Raw genomic sequence first — 20,754 nt, 5'->3', positions numbered from 1 at the left:
CACATGGCGCGGCAGACCTCCCCTGACCCGCTAGCTGCTCCCCTCAGCAGTCTGCTTCTCAGTCGGCCTGTTCTGCTCCCCACTCTGTCTCTGGTGAATCCTCTCGCTGCCCTGCACCTCTGGCCTGTACCCTAGTTCTGTATGCATAAATAAATAAATCTTTAAAAAAAATTTTTAAAAAGGGAGAGAGAACAGTGTCAGGCAGCAGAGGCTGCAGGGTCAAGGGCCAGACACGCCTCCCACAACCCCCAGCCAAGCCAGAGCTGACGGACAGACAGCCCTCCTCACAGGAAAACCTGTGCTGCCTCTGTGAGACCCCCCAGTGCCCCTTTGTCCTGCAGACCGAACCCTCGCCACCTCCAGGCTCCCTTGGGAGGTCTTTCGCCACAGCCTGAACCAGGACCCTGTGGCCAGAGAGTCTTTTAGCAAGGACGGGGTCTTCCAGGGGTCTCCTCCAGTAGGGAGGGCTCGGAAGGACTCAGGGAGGGCATCTCATGGGCGGGCAGTCGCTGCGAAGTGTTTCTGCCTCAGTGTGCTTCTTGTTCTCTTCAACTCACTCTGTAATGTTCAAAGTGCCAAGAGTCTCGAGTTCAAGAGTCTCGAGGGGGCAGAGAAAATTTGCTGGAGCCCCTTCCCCCGGGGCCCCGCCGGGGTCTCCATGCAGCATCTGCGGGCGTGACCCGTTCCTGACCCTGCCAGCCGACAGCAGGACCATGGCGCCGGGATGCCCTTCCCATTCTCCACCTCTGCCCTGCCCTCTGCCTCCCCCATGCCATGAGTCTTGTCTTGTTCTTTTTCTTGTATTTTATTGTATGTAAGTTTTTTTACAGCTTTATCGAAAGCATTTCACTTACCCTGAAATTCACTCACAGTTGGATGGCCATTCCTAGTAATTTTAGAACTTTTCATCTCCCCTAAAAGAAACCCGTTGCCTACTAGATGCCACTCTCCTTGATCCCCAAGCAGCTGGCAACCACCAGTCTTTTCTGCTGCTACTGAAATGCCAATCCTAGACACTTCCTATTAATGGGATCATAAGTGGTGGTCTGTCATGCCTGGTGTCTTTCCCTTGTATTTTCAAGGTTCATCTGTGGATGATCCATCCATGCATCTCTGCTTCACTCCTTTTCATGGCTGTCTAATAGTCCCTGTATGGACATACCACTTTTTAATCTACTCATCAGTTGACAGACATTCCATTTGTATTCATTTAGTGGGTATCATAAATAACCCTGCGGGGAGTGTTCAGGTATAAGTCTTCATGTAGAAACCGGGAGTGGAATTATACCTTCTCACGTCCTGTGAAACTCATCACCTCCTAAATTCTCTAGCTTCTTGGGCCAAATCGACTGTGTGAGTCCTCAGTGAACACCCTCATGGGATGGGCTGTGACTTACTGGTCTTGTTGCTCTCAGATTGCAGGGATTTCCGAAGGGGGTTTACATCCTTCCCACCTGGCCCTTTACTCCAGCTGTGACCTGCTGCCTGTCACCCCATATTCAGGACGTGTGGCTCTCTCCCTACATTGCTTTGTTGTGAGCATAGGTGCCCCCCAATTTCTCCCAGAGCACAGCTAACACTGGAGTGCAAGACCTAGAGTTTTCCTAATACCTGGAAGCAGGATCTGAAGGAGGCTTGGAGATTATGGAAACCATTAAGACTAGACGTTCTGCCAGAAGCAGAATGTAGCCAGATTCTCCCCTGTAACACTGGGAGGGTGTGTGAGTCACGTCTGCCCTCTGTGCACAGCCGCGTAGGCAGAGATGAAGGCCTGGCCATGTGCTCTCCATTTCCCCCTCTCTGGTCTCCTCATTAATCTGACTTCCAGGGGTGGAGGTGAGAGGAGAGAGGAGAGGGGAGCAAGAAGCCATTACCTGGTGGACTGGCACGAGCTGCCTCTGTTCTCCGGGCTTGCGGGAGTTCAAAGCTGAATTTTCTCTCTTCAGTCTTACGTAAGATTTCATTTCACAGGATTTCTCCCCTTAGCTCTCTTAACCCCGCAAATGCACCTCTATTCTGCTGTGAACTCAGTCCTCCCTCAGCTCTGAAGGACTGGCAATGCCTTCAGCCTTGGTCTACTCTAGAGTGCCCAGCCTCTGCATACCCCTTCTCATGAGGGTTGAAGACACCCCCACATCTGGTCCATAGAAGTGTCTCTGTATCCTTAGCCACTATCCAGGAGAGGGAAGGCCCTCCTGTGTCTGTGTGAGGGAAGACCACACACACAGATGCTCCTCCTTGGGGCCAGCAGCTGGCCTCAGCCCTATGGACTCCTCAGATGCACATGCCAAGTCCATCATGCATGGCTCCATGTTGAGTTCTAGGTGGGTCTTTTGAACCTCTCTTACTAGGCTTTAGGTGAGAGACAAGTACCTCTTCCACCCCCTCACTAAAGTCACCCCACAATCCTTTTTCAGTAGCCACTCTCTTGCCCCACTCATCCAGCCAGTGTGGTGAGAAGTTGGGGAGCTGTCTATGGAGTCTCTCAGTCACCCACTCGTTCTAGGTCCCACTAGATAGCTGGTCTCCTAATGCCTGCTGATAGCTGATGTCTGGGGCTTAGGGCCCCGACTTCTGTGTCAACGTCCTGTGACTCTGCTAACAGAGTAGTAACACAAGAACCACAGATGCTGGGAAAGGACTGAAAATTCGCAGAGATAAAACAAGTTACTGATGAGGGGAAGAAGAATGACATGTCAGGTGACGTTTCATGCACCACTGAGTGTGAGGTAGGAGACAGAACTTAAGAGTCCCAAGGCTGATGATGCCAGATGTCTATACGGAGCAGAATAATATTCCTGATGAGCAGACAAAATAGAATCTCAGATCCGTTCTGCTAATTTATCCTTTCTGGAACGATGATTCAAAGAATGCCTCATCAAGATCAAGTCTTTTTTAACTGTGATATGCAAAAACACGGGTAAGAAATCAACCCTGTCAAGCTTTTTTTTAATGACTTAGGTGCATTTTATCAGTTTTCTTTTAGAACTGTTATATTTATACAGTGGGTCTTTAAATGTCATCATTTCACTCAATGTTATTTCATTATAACATTGATGAGGAAAACACAACCCAGCTAACAATGAACAAAATGATTGTGTTCAAGGACCCCTCTGTTTGTATGTCATTTTGCTTAAAGTTGTGGTTTCCAGGAAGCTGTCAGTGACCTTAGTGAAGACTATTCTAATTCATTCTCATGAATGGTTGACAACATGGTGTAAAATTTTATGAATCCTTCCAAAAGAATTTTTGAAATATAAGACATACAATAAGAAATGCAAATGCATAAGTTACCTGATAAGTAACTTTAATACTGCTTTTGAAGTATGGATGATAAAGAAAGGGTCTCTAACTCACTCAAAGGACAGATCTCACCTGGAGATTATAAATACTTTCAATTTCTTTCTTTTTTATTTTAAAGATTTTATTTACTTTTGCATTAGAAGAACTGGAATGTAGACCAGAAGTGTGGGTTTGAGAGGTTTCATCAGAGACAGAGTGGGGAGCAGAACAGATGGACCTACTGAAATCCACTGCTGAGGGGAGCAGCAGGGAGACAGAAGAGGTCTGCTGTGCCATGTGGGTCACTCCCTGGCTGGGGATTGATCTCATGCTGCAGTGGTGATAGTGATAAGACTTAACCCTTAGGCTACCTGAGCATCCTGCTACTTTAAATTTGGTGCTAATTTTAATATTAAAAAAATAATAATAGAAAAGCATACAGAATGGTCCACAAAAAGAGAAAAAAGAAGGAAGATAAAGTCAATAAAATGCAACAAAACAAAAACTATAAAACATGAAAGGAACAGAAAACACCACACAAGACATCAAACACAGAAACAGAGAGTTACAACTGTGACAATTTTAATGGTTATATTCTCCTATTAGAAGACAAAGGTTCTCAGAATTGAATGAAAAGGAGAAAATCTAGCTCTATTCTTGGGTCAGTTCCCTCTTGTTGAGTGGCATACCCACCGCTGGTGTAGTGGCTTAGTGCAAGGAAGACTTGCTATTTCTTTCGTTTGTTTGTTTGTTTATTTATTTATGCATGCATACAGACCAGAGGTTGGGGAGGGTGAGAGGATTCACCAGAGATCGAGTGGGGAGCAGGACAGGCAAATGGACTGAAATACACAGCTGAGGGGAGCAACAGGGAGACAGGAGAGTTCTGTTGTCCCCTGTGGGTCACTCCCTGGCCGGGGATGGAACTCGTGCTGCAGTGGCTGCCGACAGCTTCAGAGTGCTGCGCTTTAACCCACTGTGCCATCAGAGAGGGCCCCAGATTTGCTATTTCTGGACATTCTGTGGTTCAGGAAAACTCGCAGGGCTTGGCTGGGGTCTCCTCTGGTCTACGGAGTGGGTGCTGGGCTCAGTCACTCAGCTGCCTTCGCAGGGTCTGGGGGGACAGTCCAGGGAGACGCCACACGATAGTGTGGGCGTCAGAGCTTCTCCATGCGGCCTGTCTCCAACTGTGCTTCCTTGTAGCGTGGCAGCTGGCTTCCCCCGACCCAGGCGGAAGTTACCTGGTCTCTTAAAGGCTGCGTCTGGAATGTACATACGTCACTTCCTCTGCTTTCTAGTAATCAAAGCGCGAGGTCATCCATTGTACAAGAGGAAAGGTAGAGCTCACCTCTTGGCGGCTGGCACCCGAGCTGATGGGAATTTTTGAGGTGAGCGTTTGTCGCCATCTCTTTGGAAACTGCCTCCTTCAATTGTGTTTTCCAAGGGAGCCATCTACAGTTACATAATTAGAAAAGATGTAAAGTAGGTCACTATATTTCAGCAAGATTCAAATGGAATAAAGAGAGGGTGGTAATGCTCACATTTTTTAAGTTGTAATTCAAGGGAGACAGCATTAAATGGACCTGAGATATTTTTTAACTGGAGAAATATACAAACATCAAGAAAATGTAATAATGGCCATTTATTGAATATACACACGGATATTTCTACTTACTCTCATAATTCTGGGAGGTAAATATTATTCTTTACAGTGGAGGAGTGTGGAGCTAGGGAGATTAAGTAAATGATCTATACCTATATATTTTGGAAGGGGGAAAAAAACAAGATTTGATATTATGGAGGCAAACGCTAGAGTTTCTGTAGCTTATTACTGAGTGATAAATTAACCACACATCCCAATCAGACATATGGACAAATACACTAAAAATATACATAATGCAAAACTGAAATACATAGTTTTACAAAACTACTGCCAGATTAGAAAATTTTAAAACACCTGTCTCAAAACTAACAGAGCAAATATTTTTAAAGTCATAAAGACAATTTAAATACCATTTACAAGATTGTTTAGCCATAGCCAGACAGAATTTGAACAGGGAATACCTTTCATTTCCAATGCTCACAGAACATAAAGACAAATTGATTAAGCAATGAGTCTCAAAGTAAATCTCAATAAATCGTAAACAGTAGATGCTACAATTTCTACAAATCAATAGTAAAAAAAACCAAATGACCAAATAGAAAGATGGGTAAAATGGAGACAGTTTACAAATGAGGATATAAAAATAGCCCAAAACATATAAAAAGATGCTCATACCTCAGTGCAAACATGGAACATGAAATCAAATCGAGAAGAGGCTCCCCCCCACCCCAAGAAATAGAGAAATATATTTTAATTGGATGTCAGTTGTCTCTAAGGGGCTAGGGGGAAGAAAGAATATCCTGATTGTGCTGGTGGAATATAAACTGGCGTGGTCACTTTAAAGAATGATTTAGAAGTATCAGTTAAACATATGACTGTCACACACCAACTCAATTTGCAAAATCTACATATAGGGTGGTTATAGCCAACCTCCCTACTGATTATGATGGACAAAAGACTGAGGATTGGCTGGGTTGTTGGGGGGGAGGGCGGGAATGTCAAACCTTGAAGACACTAAGGGCTGAATTTTGTTCCTGTTTTATCATCCAGCTGGGGGTTGGGGAGGGCGGGTAGACACAGTGTGTAGTCATGAGACCAGTATAGGCAGTGAAGACCCAGCAGAAGCCATTTTCCTGCAGAGAATAGGAACAGGAGGCCCCTGTGAGTTGGAAAGTGTGGGGTGTCTCTTTTCTCTCTTTTATTCTACACCAAGAATCAATCTGTTGCAAAACTGTACTATGGGACAGAGGAGGCAGAAATCCCTAGGAGCCAGGTAAAACCTGTGTCTTGTCAGATGAGCCAGGTAAACGGCCCTGTGACTTATAAAGAGGGCTAAGGAGTCCCCTTATTTTTTCCCTCTGCACCCTGAGGGGTGGCTCAAGTCCTGTGGGGCCTGTCTACACAGGTGGCCAAAACCCTAGAAAAACCTCATCTCAGTAGCCAGGTCAGTCTAAACACACCAATGAAAAGATAGTTGTCAGATTGGATTAAACACCTACACACACACACACACACACACACACAGGCACATCTGTGTGCCGTCTACAAGAAACTATATATATGTATGTATATGTTAAAAATAAAAGGATAGAAGTTATGTAAATTGACATTGACAGCTGGAGTAGATATATTAATATCAAAGTAGACTTCAAATAAAGCCCACTGCCAGGACAAAAGTCGGCCAGTACGTAGTAATAAAAAGGTTAATCCACCAGGCTGATATAAAAATCCAAAGTGTGTATGCACACACATGACAGAGCTTCAAGATACACGAAGCAAAAACTGATAGAACTAACATGAGAGCTAGAGCAATCCACTGTTATAATGAATAAATGAAAACTCCTTTCTCAACAAGCAATAGAAAAAATAATTTAAAAAAACTAAAAAATTAGCAAGGATGTAAAAGAGCTGAATATCATTATTAAGAAGTGTGATTGGACATTTATAGAATGTTCCATGCAAAAGAACAGAATATACATTCTTTCCACGGCACATGGAACATTCTCCAAGATAAGCCGTAGTTTGGGTCATAGATAAGACTTAACATTTTTTTTTAAATATTTATTTATTTATACAGGACTGGGGTACAGACCAGAGATGTGGAGGGTGAGAGGATTCACCAGGGACAGAGTGGGGAGCAGAACAGGCAGATCGACGAAGTACACTGCTGAGGGGAGCAGCAGGCGGGTCAGGAGAGGTCTGCCACACCATGTGGATCTCCTCCAGGGCAGGCAGGGATCGAACTCATGTGGAAATGGCTTAAGCTTCTTAGTGCTGTGCTTTAACCCGCTGCGCCACCAGGGAGGGCCAAGACTTAACATTTTTAAAGAATTGAAATCATTCAATGTTCTCTAACCATAACATAATTCAAATAATATTGAAAATATTTCATGAAAATATTTAGATATTATTTAGCTGATTTATTCATTAAGTAGTTAATGAAATAGTGCAAACAAAAATATAACGTAAGAATTTGTGGGAGGATGGTGGCAGCCAGGGGCAGGTTGTAGGTGACGGGAATGAATACAGAGCTTCAATACAGAACATGAGAAGGTTCTAGAGACCTTCTGTACAACAATGTATAGATGGTGAATACTGTACCATACACTTAAAAGCTTGTTAACATGGTAGATTTCATGTTAGGTGGTTTTTATCACAATAAAAAAATGTGTGGGATTCAGCTAAAACATTGCCAAGGGGCAAATTCATAGCATTAAGGTCCTTATATTAAGGGAAAAAGTGTCAAATGAAATGAATGCACTTCTATCAGGAGAAGCAGAAAAAGACCAAACAAAACTCAAAACAAGCAGAGAAAAAGAAATAATCAAGAGCATAAATCAATGAAACTGAGAACAGAGAAACAATGATCAGTAAAATTACTTGCAGATGATGTTTGTACACTGAGAAGTCAAGAGAATAAACTACAAAGAGTGCAGACCGCTGAATAAAGACGCTAACACACCACGCCTGCCCCCACGGCAGCGTAACAAGCTAGGAAGATTGGCAACAGGAAGATATGCTTAGGAAAATATGAGCGAAAGACGTAGGCTGAGCTGAGTGAAGGACATTCCAAGGACACTTGAATCAATGGAAAAACCAATCGGACTGTATTGTAAAGCTGTCATTCTTCCCTCGAGTAATCTCTCAGTCTGATGTGATTTCAATAAAATGGCCACAGGAATTTTGTGTCTTGAGAAGTGGATTCCATCTTCAAACCCATCTATAGTTTGAAGATGGGTTGCACAGGGTGATTAAGCGTTTTGGGGAGTAAAAGGCTAGTGATGGGGGCACTCACCCTCCAGAGTGGGTTGAAATACCCTAAAACTAAGCTAATGAAAATGCTGATAGAAAAATAAGTAAACAACAGGACTTAAAGGGGGCATAGTGGGGTAGGAGTAAATCATCCAGGTCTCTGCATTGGTTTGTCAAGGTTTCCCGTGCTGAAATTAGCTTCTCTTACTGGGCCAGGTAAACCGTGGACAGGCAGCCCTCAGACAGGCAGGACCCGGGATGTCGGCAACAGCTTCAGGGGGCTCCTCCCAAGTGTGTCCCCCAGCACTGTCTAGAATCAGTCTCCTCTTCTCCTGCAGCCCCTTCACCTCCAACCCTCAAGCTGTGGCGTTTGCTCTCTCCAGACCAGTTGTTTTTCTCTGAACCCCAGATCTGACTGATGTTCGGGAACTCACCTCTGGATGGGAAGAGGGGAAGAGTTTTACTAGAAGTGCAGGGGAACCTGGATACCCCAGAAGAGGTCTCCTTCTAGACCTCACTGACGGTCCACTAGGAAAAACTGGACACAGGGTCCCTCCATGAACCCGGACCACCCCAAGTATTCTCAGACAAAGGATCAGAAGCCAGAGGCCCCCATTCTTTGTCCCTCCCCTCCCACATACCTATGTGACCACACTGTACCCACCACCAAAGCACCCACAGTCCACCCCATCATCCATTCTGCTCCTTCCCTACTTCGTTTGCACCATTCTTCCTCTCCCCACTCCATAGCTTCTGTTCTGGGGCGTGTTGAGAATGACTTTTTGCTTGTCTTTTTATATTCTTTATATAAATGACATCTTTCGGTATCTGTTTTTCTCCTTCTGATTTACTTCACCTAGCATCATCCCCTTCCAGTTCTACCCATGCTGCTGCGAATGGCAAGTTTGTCTTTTTGATAGCTGAGTAGTATTCCATCACGTGTATAGACCACGTGTTCCTCATCTGTCCCATCTGTGTTTACTTGGGCACTTGGGTTGTTTCCATAGTCTGGCTATTGTAAACCGTGATGCAATGACTATAGCTCAGGTTTCCCTTCAAATGAGTGTTTTTGTGCCCTTTGGGTAGATACCTAGAAGTGGAATTGCTGGGCCGGATGGCTGATCCATTTTAACTTTTTGAGACATCTCCATGCTGCTTCCACAGGGGCTGGGCCTGTCTACATTCCCACCTCAGTGGAAGAGGGTTCCTTTTTCCCCACATCTTCACTAGCAACTGTTTATTCTGGCTTTTGCCCCCTGGGCCATTCTCACTGGTGGGAGGCAGGACCTCACTGTGGCTCTGATTTGTTTTTCCCGATGATAAGTGATGATGGGCATTTCCTCATGTCCTGTTGGCCATGGTCTGTCTTCTTGGAACCACGCCTGTTTAGTTCTGCACATTCTTTTTATTGGGTTACATGTTTTCTTTTTATTGATTTGTATGAGTTCTTTGTATAATAATTTTAAGGCAGCTTTATTGAGATAGACTGTCACAGCCTACCACTGGGTTTCTTGACATTTTTTCATTAGTCCTCCCCTAAGGAGAAAAAAAATTAAGTTTCATTTCATTCTTCCTGGTGCCAGACATTGAATACGGAGGAGTCAGACATGGGATGGCTGAGCCGGGCTGAGCTCTGGAGGGCACAACGCAGCTCGTCATTCGTCATCCCTCAGAGTGAATCCCCTCCACCGGGCAGGCGTGGGTCAGCACCCATAGGTGCTCCACACAATTCTGTCCTGAGATGGGACGGCATACTTACTGGCCTGATTTGGAAAATCCTCCCCCCAAAAAACAATGTCTGGGTCTTGTGAAAAGCTTAGGGAATCCCTCCTCCTCCCTTTTTTCATTCTTTGTTTTTTTTACCAACGAGGCCCAGAATTCAACGGCTCGCAATCATTCTGGGCCACACGTGGGTTGTCTTAGGTTCTGTCTGTCTTGCTTTGTGTTTCGTCTTCCTTCTCCAACACACTCCCCCTCCCCAGAGCAAATCATCTGTTGTCCGTGTGAGTCATGAAAACATACATGCGTCTAGAAGAGCATCAGCAGGCCTTGTGCTTGGCAGGACGTGCCCATGACCTGCCCGCGAGGACACACGTCACGGTGGCCACCCTGCTGAAGCTGTGTGGTGTCCGTGGTCTGCCGGGGCTGCCTGAGACTTCCCTTCCCTGGTTATTCAGGGGCAGGCATTTGGGTTGCTTCCATCTCTTAACTATTCCCAGGAAAGTTTTCGAGGCACATTCTGGGTTCCTCTCTCTCTGTGTCTCCCTGTGTGAGGTGCTGTGAGCAGCCGTGGGGGTGCTGGAGTGTGGGGCTGGAGTCTGCCCGCGGCCCCATTCCTGCAGGCACAAGGTCCTGCGTCCCCATGGCCATTGCTCTGGGGTGTCTCCGTGCCCCGCCACTCACTGCCTTGTGCTTTGTTAGAGAGGTGGCCACTGACAGCTGGACAAGAGATGGTACACGAGCCAAGACTCATGCCAAGGCCAGCCCAAGATGGCCTACAAGTTGTTCCATCCCGACAGTGTGCTAAACAGCCCATCGAGTGCAGCAAGCCTGCTCACCCCCTCTCTCGGGTGCAGAAATTGAGAGAACGCAGCCATGCATCAGTTTGGACCCTGTCCTGGACCCTGTCAGCAATGTTCTTGGCTGTCTGGGAGGCGTGAGGGGTAGGACGAGGGACCAGGTGGCAGCGTCACCTTCAGCCCCCATTTCTGCACTCTGGGAGGGGCTGTCTGTCGTGTGTAAGCTTCCGAAGGGCTACGCTCAGAATGTCCTGGTGCAGGCCCCAGCCTTGCTACCTCACAGGGCCACTGCGGGTGGCAAAGACACAGCGCTGGGACGGGCTTGGCAGGGGCCCAGGCGCACACCAAGCCTTGCACCGGCCACCCACAGCTAGTCACAGGGACCTACCTCCCCGCGTCCCTCCCTTGTTATAAAAGCGCCTCCCAGAGAGACAGAGTCACGTGCGCAAAAGCCGGCGTGAGACGCAGGGAGCCTGCCGGGTCCCTCGTTTCCCTCTTCTCCGGCTACTGACTTTCTGTGAGTCCCATCCCTTCCCAGGATTTTGGGCTGAGTCCAGCTCTAGATGCCTCCTCAGGGCTCCAGGTCCTGGACTCAGTGAGGAACAGGCCCCACCTGCCTGCCTTGGCAGGCGTCCCTCAGGGAGTGGGAGGCCCAGGGCAGGCCTGGGCCCGGGCGGGCTGCAGGAGGCCCAAGGTGTGGGGGGGCAGCAGCCTGGCCACCCTCCAAGCACATTCAGAGACACCCCAAGGGAAACCCTGATTCTGTCAGAGCCGCTCGCCTGGGGCACAGGCACTGGAGACATTAAATATTAAACATGTCGGCGGCTTTCCAAGCCTGGTAATTAAAACTCCTATTTCATATTTTACACAGGATGGACAGAGAGGTCGTGAGGCTGCTCTAAGAGGCTTCGGAGCTCCCTTGTTCACAGATGAAGTGGCTCCTCTGAGATGAACCTCCTCTCACTCGGGACCCATGCCGCCCTGTTTAGAAGCGATTCCCGGGAGGGCAGGGAGGTCTCCAGGTGCGACCCGCAGGGACCCAGGTTTTCCTTTTCTTCTCCAAAATGGACCTGCTTTCCCGGGAGCCTCCCGAGGCCAGGCGAGGCCCCGCACCCCTGCCGCAATGGCAGACTGGGAGCTGGAGCCGGCCTGGGATGGAGGGCGGGAGGAGCTCCCGGGCAGAACTGGAGGGAGGGCCAGAGAGCGGGGGCGCCTTCCCTTAGCTTCCGGCGCCATCTGCTGGTGGTGCGCCGAACTGCAGCTGTCCCGGAGGCCCGCAGGAGACCAAATCTGGGGTCTGGGCTTGGGGAAAGGCTAGAAAAAACAATTTTAGTTTGTGAGCTGTTCACTGTCATTTAGTGAAGGGACTCAGACCTGGATCTTCGGGGTTCCCACCAGGTATGACAACCAGGAGGGGATAATGGTAATGAAGCTGAGCACTGGCCGACACCATTGACTTTCGTTTTCTCTGCCAGTGCGGTCCGCAGGCTGAGTGCCGGATTTACAAATGAGCACACCCCACCCGGGGGGAGCAACCCAGAGTCAGACTTCACCCCCGCTCACACCCCCATAATATATCTTTTTTGCAAGACCTACGTTCCCACTACCAAACCATGTCCCCCTTCTTTTTGTTTTTAAAGATTTATTTATGCACACAAGAGCTGGGGTGCAGGCCAGGGGTGGAGTGAGAGGATGCACCAGAGACAGAGTGGGGAGCAGAACAGGAAGACTGACGAAGTACACTGCTGAGGGGAGCAGCAGGGACACGGGAGAGGTCTGCTGTGCTATGTGGGTCAACTCTCTGTCCGGGGAATGATCTTATGTTCTAGAGGCTGCAGACAGCTTCACAGTGCTGCACTCTAACCCATTGTGCCACCAGGGAGGGTCCTTGTGTCCCCCTTCTTTGGCCCAAAGTCATGGCGATCTCAGTCCAAGCTCAGGAGTGCTGGCCAGACCTCCCCAGAAATCTATGCCGTCGTGAGGGAGGGCTGCTGAAAGGAAGGAAGATTGGAAAGGGGCCCCACACCCAGCCCATTTGGGACAGGTGGCTCTGAGAGCCCGTGGGCACCCAGTGGCAGGTGTGTGGCCATAGGGTTCAAGCAGGAGGCTCAGCCATTGACTAGACCGTTCATAGCCACACAGTGATCGTTAGCGCCTAATACTTTCCATAAGGCATTATCCTTACTTTAGCAATGAAATGATGCCCCCACCCACCTGAACTCACAGAGCAAGTTTGTAGTTCTGAGTGGTGATAGAAGAAACAATTTTGTGGGAATGACTGTTTGGGGGTTAAGGCATAGCTGAGCCCTGAACATTAAATCATTTATGGGTCTGTGGCCTCAAAACAATCCTGGGATACCCACCGTGCAGACAAAGCTAGCAACCCCACTGTGACATTTTACCTGGTATCAGTTTGTTACTGCTTCTTAATAGGGACTTCCTAAAGCCCCTGGGCTTAAAGCAATAGCTTGTTGGGTAGCAGGCATATATCCACCAGTGGTGCTCAGTTTGGCTGAGCAAGGATGGACTCATCTGGGCCCATCTGTGCTCATCTGGACTCACCTGGGCTTACCTGAGCTCACCTGGCTCACCTGGGCCCACCTGGGTGCATCTGCTCTGCTTAAGATTGCAGGTCTGGGGCCCTCCCTGGTGGCGCAGCAGGTTAAAGCACTGCACTAAAGCTAAAGCCACTTCCTCATGAGTTCAATCCCCACGTGCCCCGGAGGTGACCCACAGGCCACGGCAGACCTCTCCTGACCCGCCCGCTGCTCCCCTCAGCAGTGTACTTCGTCCATCTGCCTGTTCTGCTCCCCACTCTGCCTCTGGTGAATCCTCTCACCCTCCGCATCTCTGACCTGTACCCCAGTTCTGTATGAATAAATAAATCTTTAAAAAAAAAAAAAGATTGCAGGTCTGAGGGTCTGAGGTTTGAGGCCTCACGCACCCACCTGTCATGTGACCAGGAGCACCAGGACACCTCTCCACCTCTAGTGCAAGGACACAGTTTTGTGGCAAAGGGTAAGGAGCCTGGAGAAAGGAAAGAAGCCCAGGGAGCTCGAGGGGTCCATAAGGAAAATGGTGATGTCTGAGATGCTGCTGTCCCCTCCGAAAGGTGGAGCAGTCTTGTTCCCAGGTAGCTCCTGGCTGCCCTTTCCTAGGGGGCCTCCATGATCCCCAAGTCTTTTCATGATCTAACCTGTTAGTCCTTTGCTCAGAGAATCAGAGACCCTAGGAGTGATTTTTGAAAGGGATTTCACATTGGAATTTAACCTCAGGCCATAGGACCTGGGTGGGTATTTATTTCTGCGTCTGTTGCTCCTGGGTCTCCACGTGTGGGCAAACACAGGGCCCAAGGAGCCAGCGCTGCTACTTCATCCTCACCTTCCCAGCCTCCTGGAGAGTTCTATGGACACGAGCCTGTCCTGAGAGCTCAGGGAAGGGCATCCTGGGAAATGTAGTTCCAGCATAGCTAGGCTGACAGTACAAAGCCACCACGCCTCTTCTCACCCGCCAACCCCTGCCAAGAGCACAGTCCCCAGTGGCAGCCACAGTCCCGCACATGCAACAAAGCGACTGGAACAATCCTAATTCTAACGAGGCACGCGTAGGCCGTGGCTGGGCGGACGGGCTTCCTTTAGCTTAAGGGATGGTGGTAGCTGGCCCGGGAGCTATGCCCCTTTCTAGACCGTGAGCCCGCCTTGGCGGGGGTCAGCTCAATGTGCATCAAGCAGAAGATCTGGCATGCGGTACTCAGTTCCTAAAACTAAGGCAAAATGAGTCTCTTGTGGAGAGATGAATGAGGGGGCTCCAGGCAGAGGAGAGTGGCCGAGCAGGGTGGTCAGAGTGTGTCCAGCAGCCAGGCTCCCGGCTCCGTGATTTACCGGCCGTGTGACCTCCACAAGTTACTTCTTGGTATGTCAATTTGACACCTAGAAAAATAGAAATGGCAATAGTTCTTCCTCTAAGGGATTAGTAGGAGAATCCACTCTGCTAATATTTGCACAATACGTAGGTGGCAGTGCACAAGAGTTTGCTAGTAGCTAGGTGATATGATAGAGAGAGAGTGGAGGAAAGGCAAATCACTTTGTTTCTCTCTCAAGCCAGGGCGCAAGGCAGTCCCCCCGAGAGGCTGCCTCTGGGGTTTCCCTGCTGAGGGTGCTCAAGGCAGCAGAGCACTTCCACTCTGGAAATATCTAGGTTTAAAAGCCTCAAGACAAATGCTTGGGCTGCTGAGAACATCTAGACTAGAGGGTGTTGCATTAGCATACTGTTAGTTAAGGAATTATAGCTCTTAGGATTCTAGCTTCTGCACAATAAAATGATTTTTAAAACAACATTTTAAAAACCCGATTAAAACATAATGCTCTGTTTAGTTACTGCCACAAAATGTTTCGTTGGCAAATTACAGCTTAGCGGATTTAATTTACTTTCTGCTGACACCCGTATTAGACGTGATGGACCAGGCAGGCACAGCGAGGCTGCAGGCTCCAGCGGCCGCCTGAGGACGTGAGCGGCGAGGCGCCACCTCTGAGCCTTTGCGGGCGAGGTGGTGAGGCCCCAAGGCCAAGCTGCTGCCCGGGCCCAGCGCCCCGAGGGTCTCACCCTCAGCCTCGGCCCCAAAGGCTCCCCTCACCAGGGTTTGGCACGACATTAGGAGCTGAGACTGAACACCGATGAGCCATGGGCCAAGTTCAGCCCTTTTTACCTAGTTCACATCATGATTTCTTTTTTTTTTTTTAAGATGTATTTATTTGTGCACAAAGAACTGGGGCACCGGGCCAGAGGTGCAGGGCGGTGAGAGGCTTCACCAGAGACAGAGTGGGGAGCAGAACAGGCAGATCAACAAAGTCCACTGCTGAGGGGAGCAGCGGGCGGGTGAGGAGAGGTCTGCCGCACCATGTGGGTCACCTCCGGGGCAGGAGGGGATCGAACTCTCACTGCGGCCAGTTTGCAGTGCTGGGTCCTAACCTATTGCGCCCCCAGGGAGGGACCCACATCATGATTTCTAAGAAGTTGAGACAGCATTTAAAAATCAGATCGCACTTTAAAATCGGGGTGTTTTGCCACTTTTGGAAAATGGGAAGCACTGGCAGCCTGGATGTTATCATGGCAACAAAAGGCTGGAGTTTGCGAAATTGCATGCTTGCCAGTCACCACAATCCCTGCCACCCCATTGTCTCTTTCTCGTTCAGAATGTGGGGCTTGCTCAAGTGCTGTCGGTTGGTGCATGTGAGCTGCTATTTTTCTCTTGGTGGAGGAACATTCTCCAACTTCACGTCTATCGTGCAAGGTACCACTTGGAAACAGAACATTCGCAGCTGGGATGCTGAGGATCGTTTACAGTGGAAGTATTTGCACAGGTCCAGACAGAGTTAAGAAAAGCAGCAGAGAAAGAGTCAGCCCCTGTTGCCACCGACATGGGGTTATTGCCTCCCCAGGCCTGAGGGGCTGCGGCCTTCGGAGAACGCACTGGCCACTGGAGCTGAGGCTGCAGCCAGCCCCCTGGGCAAGGCCTGGGCAAGGCTGCTCCAGAGCCCTCTCTCTGTCCTTCTGGTCTCTGGAGCTCACCTGGGTCACACCAGCAGGAGGCCAGAGACAGAGGCATCCATAAAGGTCAGCCTGCCAGGACAGAGTTGGGCTTGGGGGGCACAGAGAGGGCCTGGGGGGTCATAGAAATTGAGTGTCTAGACCGTGTGCGGCCATTAAGTATCACCTTCCGGGCCCTGCAGGTGTCTGCCTTGGCATCAGTGACGTGGGAATTGGAGCTGCTGCCCCGTCCCTCCCCGCCTTCTGGCTTTGTTTCCATTAGGGGAAGGAGACTCCCATGATCCGTTCCTCCAAAAGAAAACATTAGACAGACCAGCACCCCCGCCTATTCTCCTGTGTGTGGTGAGTGGGGGCAGGTCCCAGCTCAGACTCTGGCTTCCCCTCACCTGCCCTCAAGAGCAGCCCAGGCCTGTTTCTGCTCCTGCTGCCTGGGGTAGCTAGCAGAGGGAGGAGCCCCAAACCCCACCCCGAGTTTGAGGACCTTCCCACGGTGTGTGCCTTGCAGTCACAGAATCCACGTCTGATGGTAGAAGCCCCACGAGCGGCCTTCCCAGCACCCCTGCAGCTAGGAAGCAGGCCGGGGCCAGCACAGCCCCTCCGGACGCCATGAGCAGCGACTCACGGGGCAGCAGCAGATGGCCGGGCAGCGTGGGCTTCTAAGGCAGCGGGGCAGCCCCACGCCCGGGGCGTGGGTCACTGCGGCGTGGGGGTGGCCCCATGGCAGTGCCCGGCCGCTCCAGTTCTGCAGCCTGACTGAGTGAAGCTGCCCATCCACGGCCGGCTTTTCCTGCCATCCCAGAGCTTGTGAAAGCCACTGATTTCCTTGCAGTTCCTTTTTGGCTGAAGTCAGCCACACTCCGTTTGTGCCTCTCGTGACTTTGAGCTCCTATTGAAACGTGTGCAGACACATTGTGAGAGCCAGAACCCCAGGGGACGGAGGTGGTGAAGGGCACCCCAGCCCCTGCCCCCCCCCACACACACTCAGAGCTGCCTGGCTGACTATGTGGCCCTTAAGACTCCCTTGATTGTAAAAAAGGAAAACACAAAGTCTCAAGCCGACAAACAGGGCAGATATGCCAGGTTACCTGAGCCAGGTGAGTGCTGGGTTACCTGAGCCACGTGAGAGTGGCCCGGGCTTTTTTTTTTTTTTTTTAAAGATTTATTTATTTCTGCATACAGAACTGGGGTACAGGCCAGAGGTGCAGGGGCGGCGAGAGGCTTCACCAGAGACAGAACGGGGAGCAGAACAGGCAGATCAACGAAGTACACTGCTGAGGGGAGCAGCGGGCGGGTCAGGAGAGGTCTGCCACACCATGTGGTCTCCTCTGGGGCAGGCGGGAATCGAACTCATGCGGAAGTAGCTCTAGATTCTCAGTGCTGTGCTTTAACCCGCTGCGCCACCAGGGAGGGCCCCGCCCGGGCTTTTTTTTTTTTTTTTTTTTTAAAGATTTATTTATTTCTGCATACAGAACTGGGGTACAGGCCAGAGGTGCAGGGGCGGCAAGAGGCTTCACCAGAGACAGAACGGGGAGCAGAACAGGCAGATCAACGAAGTACACTGCTGAGGGGAGCAGCGGGCGGGTCAGGAGAGGTCTGCCACACCATGTGGTCTCCTCCGGGGCAGGCGGGAATCGAACTCATGCGGAAGTAGCTCTAGATTCTCAGTGCTGTGCTTTAACCCGCTGCGCCACCAGGGAGGGCCCGGCCCGGGCTTTTTTATGCCTTCCTCGTGATCAAGTTCATTTTCAGCCCCTTCACAGGAGCCTTACAACTGCCTTCGGCTTCTTACAGCAGTGAATACGACTACTCAGCCTCCTTTGCTGTCCAACAAAAGAGGGTCTCCTCTGGTAATTTCCCCTGTAAGTCATGGGGTGCCGCTGCCCACACCATGGGAAATGGGGTAGTGGATAGACTTGCGCTTCTTCAAACCACAGGATGAGCATGGAGTCAGTGAAGTCCCCCAGGAAAATCAGCTTGCTGGAAAGCTCTGGGGGTTCAGCTCTGTTCCTCCCTGGCCTGTCCCTCTTCAGGCCTCAGGGCCAGGCCTGTACCATGATGGGAGGGTTTGTGAGGTTGTGTGAGTGTCTCAGGGATGGGGGTAGTGCTACCGGCCTCACTGGCTTCATGGACTGAATCCTGTGCCCCCAGGATCCCACGTGGAGGCAGCGTGTATTTGGAGCTATGTTTTTTTGTTTGTTTGCTTATGCTTACAGAACTGGGGCACAAGGGTACAGGCCAGAGGTGTGGTGGGTGAGAGGATTCACCAGAGACAGAGTGGAGAGCAGGGCCACCTCTCCCAGATGACGAAATCTGGCTTGTGCTTCTGCCAGGGCTGGATCCCTGGCGGGCAGCACGAGGCTAATAGAGCAGCGCCCACGGGTCTTAAGTATTAAAAAGGAAAAGTCAAGTGCCCCGCGCAGCGCCCCCTACAGGTCAGTACTCAGAGTGTCTGTGCGAGAACCTGTCCTTGAGACCCAGAGCCTCCAGGGAAGACCTGTGTTCCCTGAGCGTTAGAGCGGTTTCCTGAGCATGGCTCTGCCTTGCCAGCTCGGGAGAGCTCGACCACGCTCCTCCTGACTGGTCTCGGCACCCAGACAGGTTCATCTGGCTCCATTCCAGGCTCCGTGCGGCGGCCAGCTTTCCAGCAGCCCCAAATATGGCATCAGAAGCTCTCCCTTCTCACCCCCACCCCCAGACACCCTCTACATTCCCCCTGCCCTCCAGAGCAAGTCTAAGTTCCCCATGTGGTTTCCAGCCTAAGGCGAGGAGACCCTGCCCTGCCTTCGCCTCCATCTCGTCATCACCACCCTTCCCCGGAGCTCATGCTTGGGGAACCCCAGAAGGAGCTCCAGCCCTGGCTGTGTGCCGGCCTGCTCTCATCTCTGGGTCTGTGCCTGTTCTCCAGGCTGAGTGTCCCTTCAGCCAGCTCCTCCTTCAAACTTCAAGTGGGGTGTAGGGCCTTCTGGGAGCACTCCCTGGCCTCCAACCCCAGGCTGCTGGGGAGGGGGCCTCTCTGTGTTCCCACAGTCCACAGCTCCCACGCTGGATTGAATGAGGTTAGTGACCCTGATTGTTTACTTCTGTCTCCCGGCTGCTCCCTGTGAACTCTAAGGGCAGGAATGCCGTTCCCTCACCGCTGAGCCCCATAACCTGGCACGGGGCCTGGAATATGCAGGCCCTTGAGAAACTTTAGCTAACTGCATTGGTTTCCTGTGGCTGCCATAACGAATTCCCACACATTTTGCAGCTTCAACAACACCAATTTATTATTTGACAGTTCTCTGGTCACCCTGTGGAGAGGGGATATGGACCGGAGGCTTGAGGCCAGGATTTACGTGCCGTTCTTTGGGTTGTTGGGAGAATCCAACTAACTGCAGGTTGTAGGACTAACTGTCCTTGTTGACTGTGGTCGAGAACCGTTTCTTGCTTCCTGCAGCCACCCACACTCCTTGGCTTCTGGCTGCTTCTCCCACTTCCCATATCATCGACAGTGCAAGTCGCCCTGACCGCTCGGACCCTGGCAGGAAAGGGTTTTGTTTTTAAGGGTTTGCGATTAAGTTGCATCCACCCTGAGGATCCAGGAACATCTCCCCATCTCTGGATGTGTCATTTTTTTAAGGTTTATTTATTTATGCATACAAGAACTGGGGCACAGGCCAGAGGTCCCAGGGTGGAGGTTGAGAGGATTCACTAGAGACAGAGTGGGGTGCAGAACAGGTTGAGTGGAGAAGTACACTGCTGAGGGAGCAGCGGATCGTGATCAAACTTGTGCTTCAGTGGCTGCGGATAGCTTCATAGTGCTGTGCTTTAATCAGTTGTGCCACCAGGGAGGGCCCCTGGATATATGTCATCTTAACTCATCTGCAAAGTTCCTCTGTCGACACGAGGCTTCATAGTCCCAGATTAGGAGGTGTTTAGGGAGTGATTATTCTGCTCATTGCACTAACAAAGGAAAGTTATTGGAAAACTAGCAGGCTGGAGAGAGCAGGACGGGGAGGGCAGGATGGCTGGGGTGGTGCCAGGAGAGCAGAGCAGGTTCACAGCAAGGGGAGGCCCCTGGGGATGAAGGAAGGAGCTGGAAAGCAGACACTTCACCATGGTGAGGCACCGGGGACGGTGAGGAAGAATTAAAGTCCCAGGCAGAATGGCGGGGATGTAGGTTTCACTTCCCTTGGATGAGGAGTTATCCTCCCCAGATCTCAGTTAGACTCCTGGGCCTTCGACATACAAATATGGTCGGCTAAAGTTGTTGCCTGTTCTCCTGTGGCACGGTCCATACGCTTCCGAGATGCCTCCAAGCCGCCGAGCCAGCCCTCTCACTACTGACCCTGGATTCAAGCTCCAATTTACGTCGATTTTGTTTCATTTCTGTCCCTGTACTGTCTTGTCTCCAAAGGAATTTGACCCTTCCTCTGAAGCGCACACACACACACATACACACACATACACACACCTGTAGGGCATTTGTGAATCTATCAGTCTTTAATGAAAGTCTAGGATGATAGCAGGCATTTAACATCATAAGCATCCAGGCCAAAAAGAAAAAAATAA

This window comes from Condylura cristata, unplaced genomic scaffold (assembly GCF_000260355.1).
Source record: "Condylura cristata isolate star-nosed mole 26May11 unplaced genomic scaffold, ConCri1.0 scaffold00006, whole genome shotgun sequence".
NCBI lineage: Eukaryota > Metazoa > Chordata > Mammalia > Eulipotyphla > Talpidae > Condylura > Condylura cristata.
Note: the sequence above shows the minus strand (reverse complement) of the source record.